Source organism: Sebastes umbrosus, chromosome 10 (assembly GCF_015220745.1).
Source record: "Sebastes umbrosus isolate fSebUmb1 chromosome 10, fSebUmb1.pri, whole genome shotgun sequence".
Classification (NCBI taxonomy): domain Eukaryota; kingdom Metazoa; phylum Chordata; class Actinopteri; order Perciformes; family Sebastidae; genus Sebastes; species Sebastes umbrosus.
In genome coordinates this window covers 1,623,488-1,643,690 of record NC_051278.1, presented here as the reverse complement: position 1 = coordinate 1,643,690, position 20,203 = coordinate 1,623,488, and the positions used below count along the sequence as shown (strand labels likewise).

The following is a 20,203-nucleotide window of genomic DNA, read 5'->3' as shown; positions in this document are numbered from 1 at the left end:
ATTTCTCTGTTCCTGTGAAAATCAAAAACAGGATGCAACAGTTTCACCGTTCTACGCGATGGAGTTGTACGTCTACCTGCTGAAGCCCACAGGTCACCTGGGAGAGGATGAAAGTAGGCCAACCAGCGCTAGTTGTACCCAACTCTCACTACTGAAGCTTTAAAAACATGAAGGATTATTTCTGCCGTGCCACAGGAGAACCGCTGTATGAAAACAATTAGTCTCATTTCTGCAGGTTTGATTAACACTAGCTAATGTTTGAGCCCCGAGGCCTGCAGGCCACAGGAGACGCTGCTAATTAAAACATATACCCTCAGCTTTCCACTGCTGGCTAATTAAAACATATAGCACCTTCAATAGTCAAAAATACCTCTTTTAATCCTATAATACTTTCTGTGTTGATTGCTGCCTAATTAGAACATATTACCTTCATTGCTGGCTAATTAACACATATACCTTTATTCTTCATATGTTGGGTGTTCTTATGGAAGAGTGATGCTTTTCTTGGCTCTTAACCTTTCTTCTCTCTCCCTCAACACAGAATATGAATCTGTGTAAAAAGGTAAAGGTCGTGCTGAGATGAGGAGGAAGAAGAGCTGACGGTGCTGCTGTCGAGGAATGGGTTGTTAATGGAAATGTTTTAACGTATTTATGGAGTTCTGCTGCAAGTCGGTCATTTAAAACTGGATTCAAAAGCATCAAATTGAAAATGTATAAATATATTCAAAGGGGGAAAAAAAATAGATTGAATTGAACGATTTTCTGAATAAAATTACACCCAAGGTGAAAGCAATATAAAATTTACTAGTTCATGAAAAAATAAAAAATAACAACTCTGTTTTAAATCTGTATAGTGCTGGGAAGGTGGTACAGGAAGTGTTTTCCCTTCTTCTGTATTCCCATCTCATTTCTTTTCTCTTTAAACGATATCCTCAATGTCACTTGTTATTTTATCTTTATTTTATTTTACTTTATTCTATTCGATTGTGTCTCTTTTTAAGGTGTATTGGTGTTGGGACGTGTTGCTTAAAGGGACTTTTTGTAACTTTCAGAATTGCTTGTTAACAGTGGCCGTGAAATCAACAATAGTCAGTGTCGGGCTCGCGCGAGGAGACACACGTCAGCTAAAAGCACAATATCGCTCTATATTTCAGCTGCTTGGCAGTAATGTTAGCTGACCAGACGAAGGTCACTCCATGAACATGATTTAGATCTGATCCTAGTGTTGGCTTTTCCTGCCTAAGTGCAGGCTGAGGCAGTGGGGCTCTGCAGCGTGTCTCCCTGCTCTCTCCGCCCGCAGCCGGAGAGAGCAGAGGAGACACCGGCACCCGGTCGGTAACGAGACTACTCTGGCGAGCTCCGTCACTTCACAAGACACGGGAAACCTCTGTTGGTCTGGAGGAGCTGCAGCAGTTATTTCTGCACAAACGTCCACTGTACATTCACTAGATATTCTCAGAGCTAAACTAACTCTTCTGCAGTGTGGAGTGAGCGCGCGTTCACGTCTAGAGGTGGAGCGAGCTGAGTGAGAACGCGTGCTCTGACTGAGTAAAGGCGAGCAGGCAGAGGAGGAGAGGCAGCGGCCACACGCGAACGCGGTACATTTATACGCTTAAAAAGTTACAAACTGTCCCCTTAAGCTACTGGATGCCTAGATTTCCTTCGGGATCAATAAAGTATCTATCTATCTATCTATCTACTGACCAGCCGAGTCAGGCCTCTTTCATTGTCATTACATATTTAAACTGTGCTTGTTTTAGTATCATCATTTCAGTATTTCTATATGCTTATACTGCCATATATTTTGCACTTTTATCTGTTTTAAATTCAAGAGTTTGTTCTTTTATTGGCATTCTAGCTGCCTTATATGAGATCACTTCTGACATTTGCATCTCATGTGTTTATATATGTGGTTATTTCATTTTACTTAAATGTCACCTGCTTTATATGACCTTATGTCTCTTATCCACATTTTAATTATATATGAATGTATTTTTTTTTTATTTTGTGCTGCTAGATGTATGAGCTCTCATTTTTTTTGCATTTTTTTCTGTAAATATTTTAATTTGGAAAACACTTTGTGCTTAAGATTGAAAAGTGCTTTACAGATACAAGTATTATTACAAATTATTATTATTAAGATTATCAATAGCCAAAAGTTTTAGACATCTGCTGCACAGATCTTTAAAAAACCTGTAAAAGGTCGAAAAGTGTGGATTTATACAATAATGACGCGTGCCATGCCAGTGAAACAAAGAAGAAATCTAAAACGTCTTTCATGGAACACATCTGGATGAGATCAGTGATGCTCATCATTTCAGGCAGAAATACAACATCTGCATTAAGAGCATTAAGAAAGACAGATCAATCCTCCGGACATAAATACCCTTTGATTCAGGATTAAGACTGACAAACTAAATATAGATACTAAGATTTACTTCACATCTCATCTCAAAGTGGGTAGTTTGAATGTAAATGAATGAACAGGGGATTAGTGTGTAACAGGCTATTGTATTTCTACATCCACATTTATACAATTTCATTTTGTTATTATTGCATGCATAGATAATTATGCACAGCCCAAACAGGCTTACAAGACACCGTTATTTAGAAAATAAAGAAAAATACAAAGGCAGAAACCAGAGTAGCCGTATGAACTCCAAATAATACTCAACAAATAAACCATCCTGACTTTTTTTTTCCAAGCTTGAGAAACAGAAGTAGCCGACTTATAAGCATTACAATTAAATAGCCGTTCCATTTTGTCATCATCGGAGCACCAAAACATTTCTGTATTCTGAACAGACGTTTCATTTAAAACAGAAGTTCTTAACAACAGTTGATCATTACTAAGGTCACACTGCTGAATGCAACTTAAAACCAAGGTAACACCTTTAAGATTCAGTTTGTAAAAGTAAATGTTGACATGATTTAATGAGACACTATCAGGTAATAAAAGGCCATGTATCTGTTCACTAACGAGCTGAATTTAAGTGTTAGTATTTCATCTAACACCTCTGAAACTCATTTAATGTGAAGAAAGATGTCATGTTTAGGTGTCCTTGAGCAGGAAGGTGAACATTTTAACTTCAGGATTTCAGCACAATTCATCACCTGACATGAGATGTACTTTTTGGTAAAAGGTCATCAGTATTTATGTGTAAACTGTAAAGTTGTCATGAAAGGTCCTGTCATGAAAGGTCCTTCTAATTATACAGATGTCCCAGCCGGTAATCTGTGTGTACATAATAACACCTGAGAAATAATCCTGTGTGACTGTTTCAATCACAGAGATACTGACTGCGGCTTCCTCCGACAACAAACACCTTGAATTATTCAGTGAATTCTTACATTTAATGCCTCTAATGGTAATTCTGTCCTCGATTCATCATTTCTTTGTTTGTTTTTTTCCGGATGAGGGAAATTCATATCCACTGTATTGATATCAAATGGCTAAGCGTATATGATTATCTCGACTCTTCCAGTTGGCTGGAGGGCTTTTAGTTCTGCAACTCTGCTCCTCATTCATCAGCTAATCACAGGCTGTAAATCTCAGCCGGTTCGTTCTAATATCAACGTGCACGCTCATGCACAACAGAGAGGCCGTGTTTATGCAGCGCCTCTAATACCCTCGGTAGTCACGTGTGTCTGATTTGAAAATTCATTAGATTTACACAAGAGCATAAAGGCAGATGTATTACAATATGATAAATATAAGAATCTCCTATTAGCACCAGTGTCACGCAGAAAATCTACATAAATGTTTTATTTTTGTTCTAATTATTATGTATTACTGTACAGCGTCTCACGTTTCTATAAAACATTTTTCAAACAAAAAGGAAACCACTGACTGCATTGGAAAATAAATCAAAGTGTAACTTTTATGTTTAATTTAAAGATTAAACACTGGAGGTTTTGGGCGTACACTGATCATATACTCCTGAGAAAGGGACAATAATAACACCATTACAAATATGCAGCTTGCGTTAGACAGTTTCATAAATTTGTAATTTTATCTGCTTTCAAACGCGCTTTAAAATAAATCATTTGAACAGTTTCCATTTCTATACTGAGAGCTCATTAGCTGCATGCAGCGACTCAGTAACAGGTAGCACTGATGGCTGTTCACACAAGTCCTCTGAATATGAATATGGCAGACCTATATTTAGAAAGCCCCTGCATTGAATATCTTAAACCTGTGTAATCCAGTTATGTGTTGGATAATGCAGGGTTAAAATCAGCTGTTATGTTTTTCCTGTGGGGAATCTATAAGCTACAATGCTCTGAGAATAGAGTTCATTAACCTTCTCTACTCTCTGTTTCCTCTTTCTATATATCTCCATCTCTCCTACTTCTTTACCACCACCTCTGTCTTTGCTTTCTAAATTAACTTGTTGGCAATAGGAATGGTTCCATTGGGTTCACTACAGTCTTTTACATTTACAATTATTTACAATTTTTCATCAGAAACGGGTTACTGCATCATTTTAGTTTTCCTTGATTCCTTTTTTTTTCTAGTCTGATTTTTTAAATATTTTTTTTTTTCCTTGAATATGATTCACTAAACACAATGAATGGAAATTAAATCTGACTTAGTTGACGCTGCATTTGCCAAATTTGCATACTAGTGGTTGAAAATTAGGGCTTTTAAAGCTAGAGTGAAGATACTGGTGTCATATGAAACTATAAAACCTGATGAATCCATCGGTACCAACCATGTCATGCTAGCTGGTCAGGAAGGAGGTTAAATAACACTCCAAACTTGCGTTAAATGTTGGAGAGGAAAAACTTTCATGTCCATGTTCAAAAGGGTCCCTTGACCTCTGACCTCCAGATGTGTGAATGTAAATGGGTTCTATGGGTACCCACGAGTCTCCCCTTTACAGACATGCCCACTTTATGATCATCACATGCAGTTTGGGGCAAGTCATAGTCAAGTCAGCACACTGACACACTGACAGCTGTTGTTGCCTGTTGGGCTGCAGTTTGCCATGTTATGATTGGAGCATATTGTTTTATGCTAAATGCAGTACCTGTGAGAGTTTCTGGATCAATATCTGTCATTGATTTGTGTTGTTAATTGATTCCCAATAATAAACATGTACATACATTTGCATAAAGCAGCATATGTGTCCACTCCCATGTTGATAAGAGGATTAAATAACTTGACAAATCTCCTTTAAGGTTCATTTTGAACTGATAAAAAATGTGATTAATTTGTGATTAATCATGATTAAATATTTGAATCCACTGACAGCTCTAGTTTGCCCTCCTAAATTGCCCTCCTTTTCCAACTGATGTCACCGTTTTGCAAAGCTGTCTTCAAGCTGTTCTTTTTACGGCTATGCACGAGAAAAGTAAAAGTAAACTGCCCAAACCTTTGGATTGCAAAGCTGTCTGCAAAAGTTGTGTCTATTAATGCCAGAGTGGTCTACATGTTGAGTAATGTCTAAATTACTCCTGCGATGGTCTGAATGTTACAGTAAAGGTGTGAAGACAAAGTCCACGTCCTTCTCTTTGGAATAACAGATGTCAAATATGTAAAGCACCTTTAATAGATTATGTTTCATGACATTAAGTATCACTTCTTTGTCGTTCTCATCGGGAAAATAGTCCCGGTTTTACTTTCATCACTTCACTTCTCAAAGACGGAGAGAGAACGACGAGGCAGCGAGGCAGCAGCAGCAATTCTAGAAATATACGCTCCAGCGCAGACATTCAAAGACACACTGCATATCATGAACGGTATCACGGCGTTGACGGAGTGAGCACGAGGCTTCGTGAACGTAAAGACTCAATAATGTAATGTAAGCCAGCTATGATTGAATCATTAAATCAAATACTCATTTTGCATTCCAGATATACGTGGAGATCTCTCTGCAGATACCTGAGGGAGCCGGCTCATTAAAGCAAGACTATTGTTGTGCAGAGGGAAAGAGGTCTGAGCCGTGATGTATTATGAGTCCCGAGCCTGAAGACTTCACCTCTGAGAGGTCAATCTCTCTCTGCGAGATGGACGATTCCCTTCAGTTGATTTTTAATGGAAGCTTTGACTCTCATAAGCATGGACTTTAACCCTTTAATTGGGATCAATTACCTGCTGTGTATAGAGGAATACATACATTTAAATGGTTATTCTACATTTAATTTTTATATTTTTTAAATGGAAGAAAAAAGAAGATTAATTTTCATATTGATGACCTGGACAGTTTTTAGATGTTAATGGGACCTATAGGTCATAAAACTGACTCAGCACGTCACTAATCAGGTAAACGTTTGATTCCATTAAAAATGTAATCAGAAAGTGGTTGAAACTGCCATAACGTGGCTTTCATTCAAGGCAACAATAAAGCGTTATATACTGTAAAAGGTCACCCTTGTTAATGAGGCTAATTAGCATAAGCTGGTGTGTCTTTTAAAAATCATATCTCATGTCCCTTTAACCGCCAACGCTGGTTACGAGGTTAATTAGAAGCCGAGGCAGCAGGTCAAGGACGACCAATCATCATCACGGAGCTCTGGGAGGTGACGATAGTAGCTTTGGATTCTTTTATATTATTATTTTATTATAACTACGATACATGTTTCAGTCAACAGTATCAGTGCATGTTAATGGAATCTAATCAGTCCTGTGCACTGTATACCGGGCATGCAAACATTATTTAGAGTCACAAATGAATACAGGTACAAACACCTATACATCTCATATTAAAACTGGAGCCACCACAACTGTTAAAATATGTCATGGAAGATGCTGATTATTAGCATTTTAATAATACACATGAACCCAGGGAAATACCAGAAGAAAACACGTCAACATTACTGCGGCAATATATCGATATTATATCAATATTGTGATATGAGACTGCATATCATCTTAGATTTGACTGTTCTAGCTGTTCTATTATTTGCCTTGACACACTTGAGTCATTAATATGTCCACATTACTGAGAATTATTTGTCAGAAATCTCATTGTGTAAATATTTGGAAGCACGAATAGTCAACCTTACAATACCGTCGCAGTATTGATAGAAGTATTTGGTCAAACATATTGTGATATTTGATTTTCTCCAGGCTGACTGCAGTAATATCTGTCCTAATAAGTGAACAATGTTCTCCTTCTACCTTTACTTTCTGTGTAACGTTACTGTTGACAACGACGTCTAGAAGTTGCAGAAGAACCTGATTAGTTGTCAGCTGCCTGACTTCAGCCTGACACGGTGAAACAAGTGACGTCAGCTAAGTTAACACTGCTTACCTAGCGCCAGCTAACGTTGGTGGGCTAAAGGCACCGTCTGGGCTGCGGTGGTCCCTCACAGTAAATGAACTCAATCAACTAACTGTGGAGTTATTGTGAAATATAACATTAGTTGCTCTAACCAGGGCAACCTAATGACCACATAGTAAACACCATTTGGTCGGCATCACAATTAGAACACGTACAAAGTGTTTACTTGTGATTCTAAGCCGAATGATGCGTCGTGGTTGCACGCCGTGGTTGCACGCCGTGGTTGCACGTCGTGACGGCAGCTGTTGACAACACAAACAGAACATGTAGGTGTCCTTGTGAAAACCTTCAATTTTAATATAATCAATTTTAAATACATACTTATCTGTCACTACAACTTGCCACCGCAGTAATGGCAGCGCCGCTAGATAATATACAAGTCTAGTTCCAGGTCTTGTCCATCCTGAGGACCACACACCCAAGCACATGCAGAACAATGTAGTGTATGCAGTCCGATGCATCGAGGGGTGTAAACAAACCAGCTCTGTCTCCTAAAAAATTACGTTCCCAAACTGCATTCTCAATTACGTTTGGAAGGAAACATATTTTGTCGTGGATTATGTTTGTCTTTTACATATTACAAATTTGTTTGTAAGTCAGCAGACGAACGCAGCGAATGACGTAGTACAACAAGCGACGCCCAGAGCAGGTGACGTAGTATATCGAGCGACCGTGAATGGAAGTTACATTGAATAAAAACGTTATTGAATAATAACGGATATAACAAGCGAGAAAGTCATTTGTTGCTTTTTTGTTTGTATTGTTATGCAGTTTAGTTGTATGGGAACGCAATTTTGAGGGAGACAGGGCTGAAACAAACAACCTCTAAAAAAAGTCAAGATGAAGCAGTTCACATCACAGACGGAGGGACACTCTTGAGGACATCAATGGACACATATTGGACATAGAAGACAGGTGGTTTAAAAGAGGAGTGAAGGAGGCCATACATGTGAAACTGAAACAACCATCACTCAACAGAGGAGGCGACTTAACACACCTCTTATCAGCTAATTATAATGCTGTCCTGACGTCCCTTTACAGGCAGTTAAAGACCCAATCACACCTTTACTGATGGGACTCTAATGACTCCCACATGAGATGAACTAACAGTAACAGCTTCAAGGATCTAAAGTAAAGCCAGTTGCCTTCGACCTTGCACTTATAGTCATGACTTCTTGTCACAAGGTTTGGATTCTGTGTGCACACTACCTGCTGGTTAAAGATAGCAGGCTTAAACAACTCCACGGTGAGCCGAGTGGACACGGCGTCATTAATAATTCAAAAGATGTGGCGAGACATCGGGATAAAGGATGGCGCTGATACCAATATTTCAAATGAGATAAATCTTAAAAGAAAATAGATGCAGCTGTGCCGGATGTGTAGAGAATCAAAACTTTATTTTAATGGGGAAACTTTTTCGTGCAGAAACATGTTAACCTGAGACAAGAGGGAGGAATCTGAGATTAGTGTTTTACACTGAAGGAACTTGTGTCCAACCAATGTTTGCCTTTTTTCCAAGATATGTTCTAAGTTGACTGCAAGAACATCCTTAAATATGCTCTTCAGATCATGTTAAAGTTAAATAGAAAGTGATTTTTATAAACAAAACCATCTTTTAGTCATCCGTCTCTATGCCTCCTGTATCTCTACTGACAACCAGGGATAAAAAATATCTATAAATTATATTTCTTTAATACAGAAAGCCGTATCTTTTACTCTTTTACACACACATTTGTCTCCCATATGTTTCGTTTGCTCTCATGTCGTCCGCTTCTTCTCTCGTCTTTTTCTTCCCGTCTTTGTCGGCACACACACGGACACAGATGTTGCTCACATGTCTAACAAATAGCTGACTGATGATTATACACAGATTTTTTTTTATTTATTTATTTTTATTTCCTCCATGTCTCTCATCGTGTCTCGTCTCTTGATCATTTCCAGCTCTGTCCCATCTGGACGAACCAGGAAACATCAAACAGGCACATACATCTGGCCTCGTCATGTTGACATCTGTAGCGCGTGTGTGTGTTCTGTCGGTCGTGATGCACGGATGATTTATTGCTGCATGTGTTGAATATATCACACACACACACACGATGGGAACATGTTAATACTGAACTGGAATAGAAAGAAAAGTTAACAGCACAAAGTCTAGCAAGAAAACACACCCCATGAACGGGAAGACAACTTTCTAAACCAAACTGCTTCTGTGGTTTCAAAGGCTAACTCTCATGTTTCTGTATCAGAACATGTTAGACTTCCTTTAAAACAGGTTACAACTGGAGGTTAAACACTTCTGAATACACCGTTAAGTCTGGAAGCCATTCTGAAACTTCACTGACTACTAATAAGCCTCAAGGGTGATATATGATACTTGTTATTTGACACCACATAGCACACACCAGACGAAGGAAGCAGTCACCTTGGATGTGCAAATCCAGGAAATAAACGTTGACGCTCTTCTGAATGTCGTCAGGGTCTGCATCCTGACACGGTCAAAAAGTCATGTGATGACATGCAGAAATGTTTTTGTTTGCAGCCAGGCAGGAGAGACACAAGGGTTTTATATCTGAACTTTGACCAGGACACACATTTTTCGATCTGATATTTTCACATCAGATTATGAACAAAGGCATTACACGGAGTTTTGCAGGAAACAAATGAGACTTGTCATGTAGGCTGTGTACTGTATATTTATCATAATTGTAGGTCCGACACATTCTCACTCCTAACTCGTCAAATACCGTCGCTTGCGTTACTTTTGGACGGACCAGGGACGGTATAGTGTCCTTTCAAAATAAACTTCACAGGAAGTTAAGTTTAGGCAACACAACCACTTAGTTAGGATTGGGAAACCATCGTGGTTGACTAACGAATCACTTGACTAAAGACTGACGTGACAAAATAAGTCAAAGTTACTTTTAGTTTCACACGGGACACCAATACCAGTCTCCTGGTTGAAAGCTGTGTTTGTTTGACCCATGCACCAACCCATCCCTTCGTCCTGAACGGACTCTCACGCTATTTATACTACGTCACCTGCTCCAACCGTCTAATAACACCGCGGGTGGGTTTATATTGGTTAGTTGAAAACTCGGTTCGTCACATATTGTTGTTAAAGGGGGCCTCCGTGCGTCGGTTTCCGATGCCGAGGGGCACTGACCACACAGCGGTATTCGACGTGCTGGGAGTGAGAACGGGTCGGTAGGTCAGGTGTAAAAACAATATCTATAGATAAGAACAAAGTAGGACTGACGTTACATCTAAACTCTGAGCTACGGAGTTAAAAAAATAAAATAAAATTGGTAGAGATGTGCAAGCATGTAATTACTCGCGGTGAAGCCACTTCCCTTCCTTTCTGTGAGGACACACTACTGTATAGGACAGTGAATGCTGCGTCGGCTCCGGTTGTTGTTCCCAGCAGCTAAGTGCTGTTTGCAGGTCTGTATTTGTCCACAATACCAGTAATCCTACAACATGAACTAAATGTGTTACACTAGAGAAGTTGAATATGATGGTTTCTTTATAAGGTTGAAACAATTATGTAAAACCTTGTAAACAATATCAGTTAAATTTGAACAAGCATCAACAGGATGTTGGTGTACGAACACCAGGAGGAAAAAACACATCAGCGGTATCGGATAAGTACTCAGCATCAGCAGGAACCCTTTAAGAGTGTGGGGGAAAAAATCTCCAACACGCACCACTGCAGCTGGAAACAAGATGCTGAGCCCACAAGTTTCTGTGTGTTTGAGTTCAAACAAAAATGTATACAATCAAGCAAATTGCTTGTATTACTTTAATCAATCCAACATCGCAATCACTCAAAGTAATGATTTTGGCTGCAGATAAGGGTAACTTCTTTGGCTATTTGAGTCGGTGTTGACTGAATTGCCAAGAATGGATACGAAGGCAGCCAAAAAAAAAGACCTTTATTAGACAAGCGACGTCCAGATAGCAGTCCACACTGTCCTGTTTGAGAAGACAAGAGCCTCAGTAAAGGAACACCTTGTATATGTGTTCTCTTTATTTCTCCTCGCTCTCACTTCTGCACATTTGCTTTGAAACTGCACCTTCGATGGTTTTAATTAGAAACAAACCAGGTTCATTCTCTCCTCTCGCACACAGGACGGGTCGGCTAAAATTAAGATTAAGTGCACATTCTGTTCTCGTTCATCCGCCTCCTCAACCCTGTTTTTTCTCCGTCTGCCCCCTCACCTTTCTTTTCTTAGCTTGGATACAAATGCATGCAAATGAAATATTTCTGTGATTGGTGCCAGTGAATAGTCTCTCTCTCTCTCTCTCTCTCCCACAGCAAAGCATGTCAGCCTCTCTCTGTTGTGGCTTTCAAAGTTACTGCCAGCAGTAAAAGCCAAACAGCCTTGTTATTGCTGCGTTCCTCAGAAGAAACAACATTTATGAAGTGGCCAAGCTAAGATGACTCAGTCGTGTTCTCTGTCTTATTTTATTGCACGCTCTGTGTTGGCTTTTCATTGCTATTTGGTGGTCGTATATACAGTAGTAGAGAGCAGTAGGTAAGATTGGACAAAAGGAAATATGTTTGATGCATGTCGATAAATCAAATCGCCTCAATGTTGAGAACTTTACATATACTTGTGTGCAAAAAGCAAAGTATACACAACAGATGATACCCATCGCTGCAACCTGAATTATGTGAAATTTAGGCTACATCCACGCTAATATGTTTTTGTTTTAAAACGCATAACTCTCGCTACGTTTATTCCTATCGTCCACACTACTCCGACGTTTAAAAACGCTGCTGACCTCGTCTCCGTTTTAAAACTCCGGCGTTGCGTTTTAGTCTGGACGGAGAGAAACGGAGACCTTTAAAAACGACGACGTTCCACGTTCACTTCTTGATCGGGTCATGACGTGTCCTTCCCTGATTCGTCACGCCCCATCACGAGAACCTTTTCCAGAAGAGAACAAGCGCCATCGGCCTCGACCACCAGCGGTTCATTTCAACATTGATAACAAGTTACAGGCGTTGTTGACCTTGTTGTCTCTGCTAGCAGCTGTTATGCAGTTAAATTCTGTACTTTATAACGTTACTACCGCCTACATGTGCAGGAGGCAAGCTCAAGCTCTTTACATCAATTCCTGTGAACAGCACTGCTTCCTGTTTACACTGGCACGCGCATGTCCAGTGTACGTGAATGATCATGGGATATGCGTTTTCAGGTGCGCTAGTACGGACGGAGATTCATTCTGAAACGGTCCTAAAACGCTCGTCTTATCTCTTTTATTCTATTTTATTTTATTAAAATGTTATTATTTTAATACAATCTGCTTATTTTGTGTAGTTTCATAATTTGTATTTACTTGTATTTTTATTTCCTTGCATTTTATTTATCTTTTATTATCTTAAATACCCATATTCTATTGCTTTCTTATTCAATGAACTTTTATCCTGGTTGTCTCTAAATCCATTTTTAACACTATATTTTTGTCAGTCGTCTGTCCAGCACTTTGAATTGCATTTGACTCGTTTGAAAGGTGCTATATAAATAAAGCTTGATTGATTGATTGATTGATTGGACAGAGATCATTTTCGTTTTAAAACGAAAACATATTAGTGTGGCTGTAGCCTTAAGTATCTAATGATTCATCCATCCAACAGTTCAATGCGTTCAAAGGAAAAATAAAGCCCTATAACAGCAGCTACAACTCTGGTGATGTACCTTTTGTTGCTTAAAGGGTGTATTTAACATCAACACTTTTCAGCAAATTGGGCTTTTAAGACTTAAGTTTAGTATCAAAGAGCACGGGCTTCTTACTAGACCCCAACGTGTTCAATCAAAATGAAGCTGGAACCAGAATATGTTTGCATTCATACTTAAAGAATGATTGTTTCATTGATTATCATAAATGTTGATGAAGAAACCGTGATGCCAATTTACCAAAGTAGTCATCCATTACCAGCGACTGTTCAAAGTAATTTTGAGAAATGCAGCAAATCCCAATCTGAAGTAGGAATAGACAACGGAGGTTGGCGTGAAGCGAGTACATCAAGAAGTAGCCTCCATGACTTCATCTCAAAGCAACGACTTGAATGCACTGAACATCAGATTGGTGACATATGAGAGTGACACGGGGTGAGTTTATCCTCATATAATTCTTTTTTTCTGTCATAATATCAGCATGAAAATCCTCTACTTGTTGACTGGGTTGATTTTGAACTCGGCCACCTCCCGCTAGCTGCCGTCTGCCGGATGCTTGCTGGGAGAGAATGAGAGAGTGTCAAGTGTTGAGCATGCTGAGCCAGAACCAGACCCACGTTGTTCAGAGCGTAGGTTCAACTCTATGCTGAGTCACAGCTGGAGTTTCCTCAAGAAACAAGGCCAGAGCGGTGACAACAACAATATTTATATCCATGTTTCAGCAATATTTTATATGGATTTTTTTGCATGACTTTTGATATATTTCATCTTTATTACCCTGCTGTACTTTATCACCAAGGAACTATAAACATGACAAAGATACAAAAAGGGTGGCATTTTTTTACTTTCAAAAGTCTTTATGGTTAAACTATAGTCAATAAACACAAAAATATAATGTCAACTCTGTATTCATATTCCCCAATATACCAAGTTACATTGACATGATTTTTATGTGGATAAATAATATTAAATAATGTAATCTGGCAACAAAATAAAAGCATCCCAGTACACCGACACAAAGCACAATAGAAACTGGTGAACATGCTTCATTCAGACCAGTTAGAGGTTTGAGAGCAACGTTTGAGCAAGACAGGAAAAAGGAAGTTGTTAAAATCAAGAAAGACCTTTTGTCATCTGTAAATATCAATAGTATAATTGTCTTTTTTTTAAATATTAGGACAAATCTGAGTATCATGCTGGTTCAGGTCTGAGATATCCAACATTTACTGTCAGCAGTGCAGTTCTTCAGGAAAATAATCTCTGAATCATACACAACCTCGGACTTCATGGTGTAAAAATGACACGCCTAGAGCAAGAACGGCGTTCTTATTGTACGCTTTTGCCTTGCGCATTATCGTGTCACTCAACACGCCTTTTTGTGCAACCGGGCTGACTGGAAACAGAGAACATGTAGATGGAGAACAGGATGGGGACTAGACCAGAGCCCTGAGGGACCCCACATGGTACGTTGGCTGAGGAAGACGAGGAACTGCATATTTTCACTGAAAACATTCTGTTTGACTGATAAGACCTGAGCCAACTCATGCTGAACCGGAGATACCCACCTACTGCTCAAGGCACTCAATTAACACGGCATGACCGATGCTGCCAAATGCTGCAGCGAGGTCCCACTAAAGAGAAGTAAAAACCACAGGCTCCATAATCAGTTGTGAAAAGATCCTCTGTGAAGATGTGCTGTAGAGACCCTGAACATGTGACTGGTTGTTGATAAGATAACATGGTAAAAGCTGCTTTTTCTATGATAATATAACGCGGTTCTTAAAATGATGGGAATCTACGAAGAGCTCCCTTTGGAGAGGGTGAAGTTAAACGTGCATCCATTTATTTTTGTGCCTCTTGGGGGCAGTGTACCAAACTGTAAACACAACACTGGCATATTATCACATCATCAAATTGTTGTGGTGGACATGTTTGCAAACACTTGCCTATTTACACATCCATCAGACACCAAGAATGCATTTAGAGTTGTATTTCGTCGTAGGGCAATATCCACTCTCCTGTTAGCTCTGTTTTGGTCTCCGCCAACTCCCAAAGAAAATATTTGTCTCTTTATCTGCTAAATGCTCCAATATGTACGATGTCCGAGTTCAGTCGAGTCATACCATGCAGGGGAAATTGGGCACAACTTTGTGTACCTGCTGTTTACTGCTGCTGGGTATGTTGTTTACAATTGGATTATCTGAACTTTTTCACTGACACAGCTGCCTTTTATGACTAGAAACAACACGTAAAACTAAAGCTTTAAGCATGCAGTGAAATACGGTCAGGTTGCATTTCTTAAACAAAAGTCTACTACAACTATAAGAACCTTACAATAGTGGCATGACCCTTCACAAAAGTTCCTATATATGGTGATGTGTTTGTATTTCATCAGGAAAAGTAGAATATAAACCACCCAACCCTTCACAATAAAGGCAATAAAAATGCAAATTAAAAATATAACACCTCCTCATGTCACTACTACTTGATAACAAATAGTGATATTAACCGATCTGACCTGCAACGGTAGTGTAGTGCATTACTCATCTATATGAAATATTCTCATCAACCATGAAATCAAGTGTGAATCTTAAAGTAAAAACAATACAGCCAGCACGCTGAACAACTGGAGAAGCTCTACGACGCCATCCGTCACTGCCGGGCTGCTGCACGTTCACTTTACAGTAAACCATAAGGCAGATTCATTATCTAAGATTAAGGCTTTATGTAAAAGAAACGATGATTGTTTTTTCAACCAGTATGTGCCGTACGGAGGGCAGCGATGTGTTCAATCAACCTGGTGGGAATTGTTGCCGTGTTACAGGAGACAGGATCATTGCTTATTATGTGGAGACACGTTTGGCTCCTCAGACCAGAAGCTGTTGAGATGCTGGAGAAAAAGCAGCAGGAAAGCTTTTGAAGATGTGACCCCTAAAATGAACCCGATCTTTCAAAAAATGATAAAAAATAAATGTGTTTACGTTAACAATGTTAATTGAAAATGTTAATAAAAATCAACTGAAGAATAAATATCTAATAAAGGTTTTTCCATGGAGCCTGTTTTCCGATATGAGAATGACGAAGGCTTTGTTTTACTTGCCCTGTATGGTGGAGACAGTAATTGTATTTAAATGTATTTATTTATTCATGTATGTATTTATTTGTATGTTAAGTTTCTGATTTATGCAAAGCCTGTAAATGCATTCATTAATTACTTAGTTTATTGAATACAAACAGGCAGACAAAGACCAAATTGTTTATTGGGTTTGCGCTGCAAAAATGTTTAACTAAAGGTCAAGGAAAACATATATTCATATTTTTAATTTTTAAGCTTTATGAGCTGATCAATTATTGATTATTAATACTGCCAATGTTTACTACATGAAACTGCCAACACGTCCTCATACCTAAACGACAGAATAGGCTACACTATTGCACTATTACAAAATGTTAGTTTCACCTTGCTGTCCTACTGTGCAACTTCCTGTTGGTTTGTTTATGATTCTCGGCATTGCAATTAGTTGCTAAATAGCATCCTGAGATCCCGACTCCATGTTTGAGTAATTCTTAACATGATTTATGTTTAATGCTTTGTAATAAACATGATTAATGCTTTAAGCAGAGGATTAAATCTCTCCACCAGAAACATTCGAACTGCATTCTTACACATACACAACACCATATATGCATGTATCGTGTACTTCCACAAACATACACAACAACACGCAGGGACTCATTTATATTGTTCTTCTATATTATCTATATTTGTTCTTTAATCTTATAATGGAAAGGGTTAAAAACAACTCTTCATTTCCCCCCACCACATCCCTCCTTCTCTCCTCTTTCTTTCTGTTTTCTCCTTCTCCTCTATCCCTCTTATTTATTGTTTGGAGGGAAGACTGTCGTCTAAACAGTAGAGTTGGGTCGATTCCCGGTTTTGTTGTTCCAATGTACAAGTTGGTCAGATATTATGCCGACCGGCTGAACCGGCATTTGTCAATATGACACGTTCTGGCAAATTAAAAAGTAGCCGACATCAGCAACCGGTGCCAACGGCGTCAGGGCGCTAAATCCAGCTCGATAAACTGGCATCAAATATTGATATTTTTACTAGATATGCAGGCGCACTGAACGGCCGTGTTGGGACGGCTGAAAAGAAACTACCGTAGTTAGCTGCGCTAGCATCTTTAGCCCAGAAAAGAACCTCGTTGGTCGAGGAAAGTCCGACTCTCGGTCCCATAAACACGCTACACCTAGAGCTGTCAAAGTTAATGAGGTAATAGCGCGTTAAGGCAAATTTTTAACGCCACCATTTCTTTAACGCAACTTGTAATTTTTAAGGTATTAGATACTGGCATCATAGTAAACTGTAGAACCTGAAGAATCCATCGATACCAACCATGTCATGTTATCTTGACATGAAGGAGGTTAAATAACGCTCCAAACATACGCTAAATGTTGTCGAGGAAAAACTGTCAAGTCGATTTTCAAAGGGGTTCCTTGACCTCTGACCTCCAGATCAGTGAATGTAAATGGGTTCTATGGGTACCCACGAGTCTCCCCTTTACAGACATGCCCACTTTATGATAATCACATGCAGTTTGCAGTACCTGTGAGGGTTTATGGACAATATCTGTCATTGTTTTGTGTTGTTAATTCATTACTAATAAAAAATATATACATACATTTGCATAAAGCATCATATTTGCCCACTCACATGTACAACGAGTATTACATTTCCCTTTAAGGTACATTTTGAACAGATAAAAAATGAATAAATATAATCAAATAATAGGCATTTTATTTTTTAGGCATAATCACATGTATTATTTCTCCATTAATATTACCAATTTTATAATCTTATTACAAATTCCACAGTTGTAAGGTCCCGCCTCACAGTGTCCACACCGCTGTGGAGACAGTGGCTCTATAAAGAAACGCTGTTCTAACTATGAAGTGGGAATGATATCCTGACATTCTCAGTGTACTTTTGGAGGTGACATATTCGCCTCCTAAACCATGAGTTGTATAATGTGACCTTTTCTTTTTGGCAGAGAGCTGAGTTTGTTGTTCTATCAATAAGGAGAGCTGTCAGAGCGGCGTGTGCCTGTAAGCCTGCGAGGTACAGTAATACTCCTCTGATAATGCCCGTCTCTGTCCCGTGGCCTGTCTGTCCTTTTATTGGTTTTCGCGTCTGCTTTGTTTCTCTCCCTCTTTATCTCTCTCTACGCTCCCGTCTGCTCTCCGTTATAATTCAAGCCTCATCTTAGCCTCAGAAATTAATCTGAAGTTTCCACAATGAGCTTAGATGGCATTACATATGCAAACAAAAGTCTGATATTAAAAATCCAGCTTTGCCGCAGGAGGGGGGGGGCTGGGGAGGAAATCACTGTATTCATTCTCAGCAAAGCCCGGTTGATTCTGAACATTTGAAAAATACTGGATTTATATTTGTACATGTTTTATGGTTTACAATCTGTGAACACATGCTGTTACTAATCTCTTCATGGGATGGTAAATGTCTTGACACACAGTGGTATCTGGGTATCTATGCAGTGTGATGGATGTCGTAGAGAAACTGACCATGACAGCATCTTAAAAATGTGTTGAGAGAAATACCATAACACTTACCAATGAAATCTGAACATGTTTTGATCTGTAGATGGTTGATTAGTGGATGTTTTTTATCAACACAATTTAGACAAAAATGATGTGGAGTTTAGATTCCTCCATCACAAAATAGAATATGTTAATGCATCACATGATGATCATTCCGGTTGGAAAAGACGGCGACATCTCAGGTTAAGTCATTACAGTCACCGTCTGCATTTTCCAGAGAAGACGTGGACCTTTCGAGGCCAGCCCAGCACTCTACTTTAGATAGAAACTAAAGTAAAGGCGCCCGGTAGCTCACCAGGTAGAGCATGTACCATCAAGGCCCTGACACACCAAGCCATCGGACGGCCGTCGGACAGTTTGTGGCCGTCGGTGAGCGTCCGTCGGCTGGGTTTTTTCGGTGTCTCCTAGGGATGCTAATTTTGAAAAATGTTCTTAACCGATAACCGACCCTCGTTAACCGATTATTAACCGTTAACCGACAAGATTTGTGCCTCGCATGCAGCTCTAGCTGCAGTGTATGAGCACAACAGACAACTGAGTCTCCAGTTCAGCGTCCGGGAGCGTTAACTTAGCAGCTCCGATGCTGCGTGTAGTGTCGCAGACATGCAGCCACTTTCACAGTAAAAGTCTCCACCGCACATTTAGTTTAGTTTAGCAGGTTGTCAGCTGTGTGTCCGGATTAATGATAGCAATTGTCCAACAAACAGTGTGTTTGTGCTACGTTAGTATCTGTAGCTCTGCTGGTAGCTTCGTGCTCCCCGTAGTCACACACATACGGTCTGTCAGCGCGGCGTAACTTCAGCGAGTGTCCGACAGACCGTGTGTGTGTCGGTGGCGTTATAGCTGTGAACGTAGGTGTAGCAGACGGTGTGTGTACACTTTATTTGTCGGTAAATAAATACTACGAGGCTACAACTCCTCCGCTCAAGCGAACTATAGACGGGAGCCAACTTCCTCCATCTGTAACGCCGGCTCAGACTCTCTTAAGGTGGACTCTTAAGGTGGACCAGCTTCTCTCCTTTAAGTGACGAGTTTTTCTCAGCTTTTTAATTCATTATTACACATTTCTTTTAACCATTTTAACCGATAGCGTTAATCGATTAAAATGCTTAATGCCGTTTAAACGGTTAATTATTAACATCCCTAGTGTCTCCCACACTGGCGGCTCTCGTCTGCCCGCGTTGGAGGGATTCAACATGCTGAATCAGCAAAGAAATCCCTCTGACTGGCGGTTCAGCTTCAGTGCACGAGAAGAGAAACGGAAGTGAGGAAAGTAAGAAAACAAGTTAAATCAAGAGGAAAAGCACAGAAGGCTCTTCTCATGTTTCATCTTCATCTCATCTGATCATTCCAACACACAGATGTTTTCACAACGACATGAACATCTGGAATGGAGCTAAGTGGTGGGTGAGAGTGGTGTGAAAACGGTCGGCAGACGCCGCTTTGTTTCATGTACGTATCATAACAACGGCTTGTATATCCGCCGTCCTCGCTCTTCCCGTTCCCCTTTTTTAAATGATGAATACAGACTACCGCCACCTGCTGGTGTGGAGAGTTATTTCCTTTCATGCAGGCGCAGGACGTACGCGCTAATTGCTTACTGACGTCGTCTTT

At 39.7% G+C, this 20,203-nt stretch overlaps 1 long non-coding RNA gene across 1 annotated transcript in view; it reads right to left on the bottom strand.

Annotated features, from left to right (window-relative positions):
• Nucleotides 1-8,667: 8,667 nt before the first annotated feature.
• Nucleotides 8,668-20,203, bottom strand: part of LOC119496016 — a 61,415-nt gene continuing 49,879 nt past the window's right edge. Inside the window, exon 3 of the long non-coding RNA XR_005208613.1 lies at nucleotides 8,668-9,350. This is a non-coding gene — a long non-coding RNA (uncharacterized LOC119496016). The remainder of the gene's footprint in view (nucleotides 9,351-20,203) is intronic.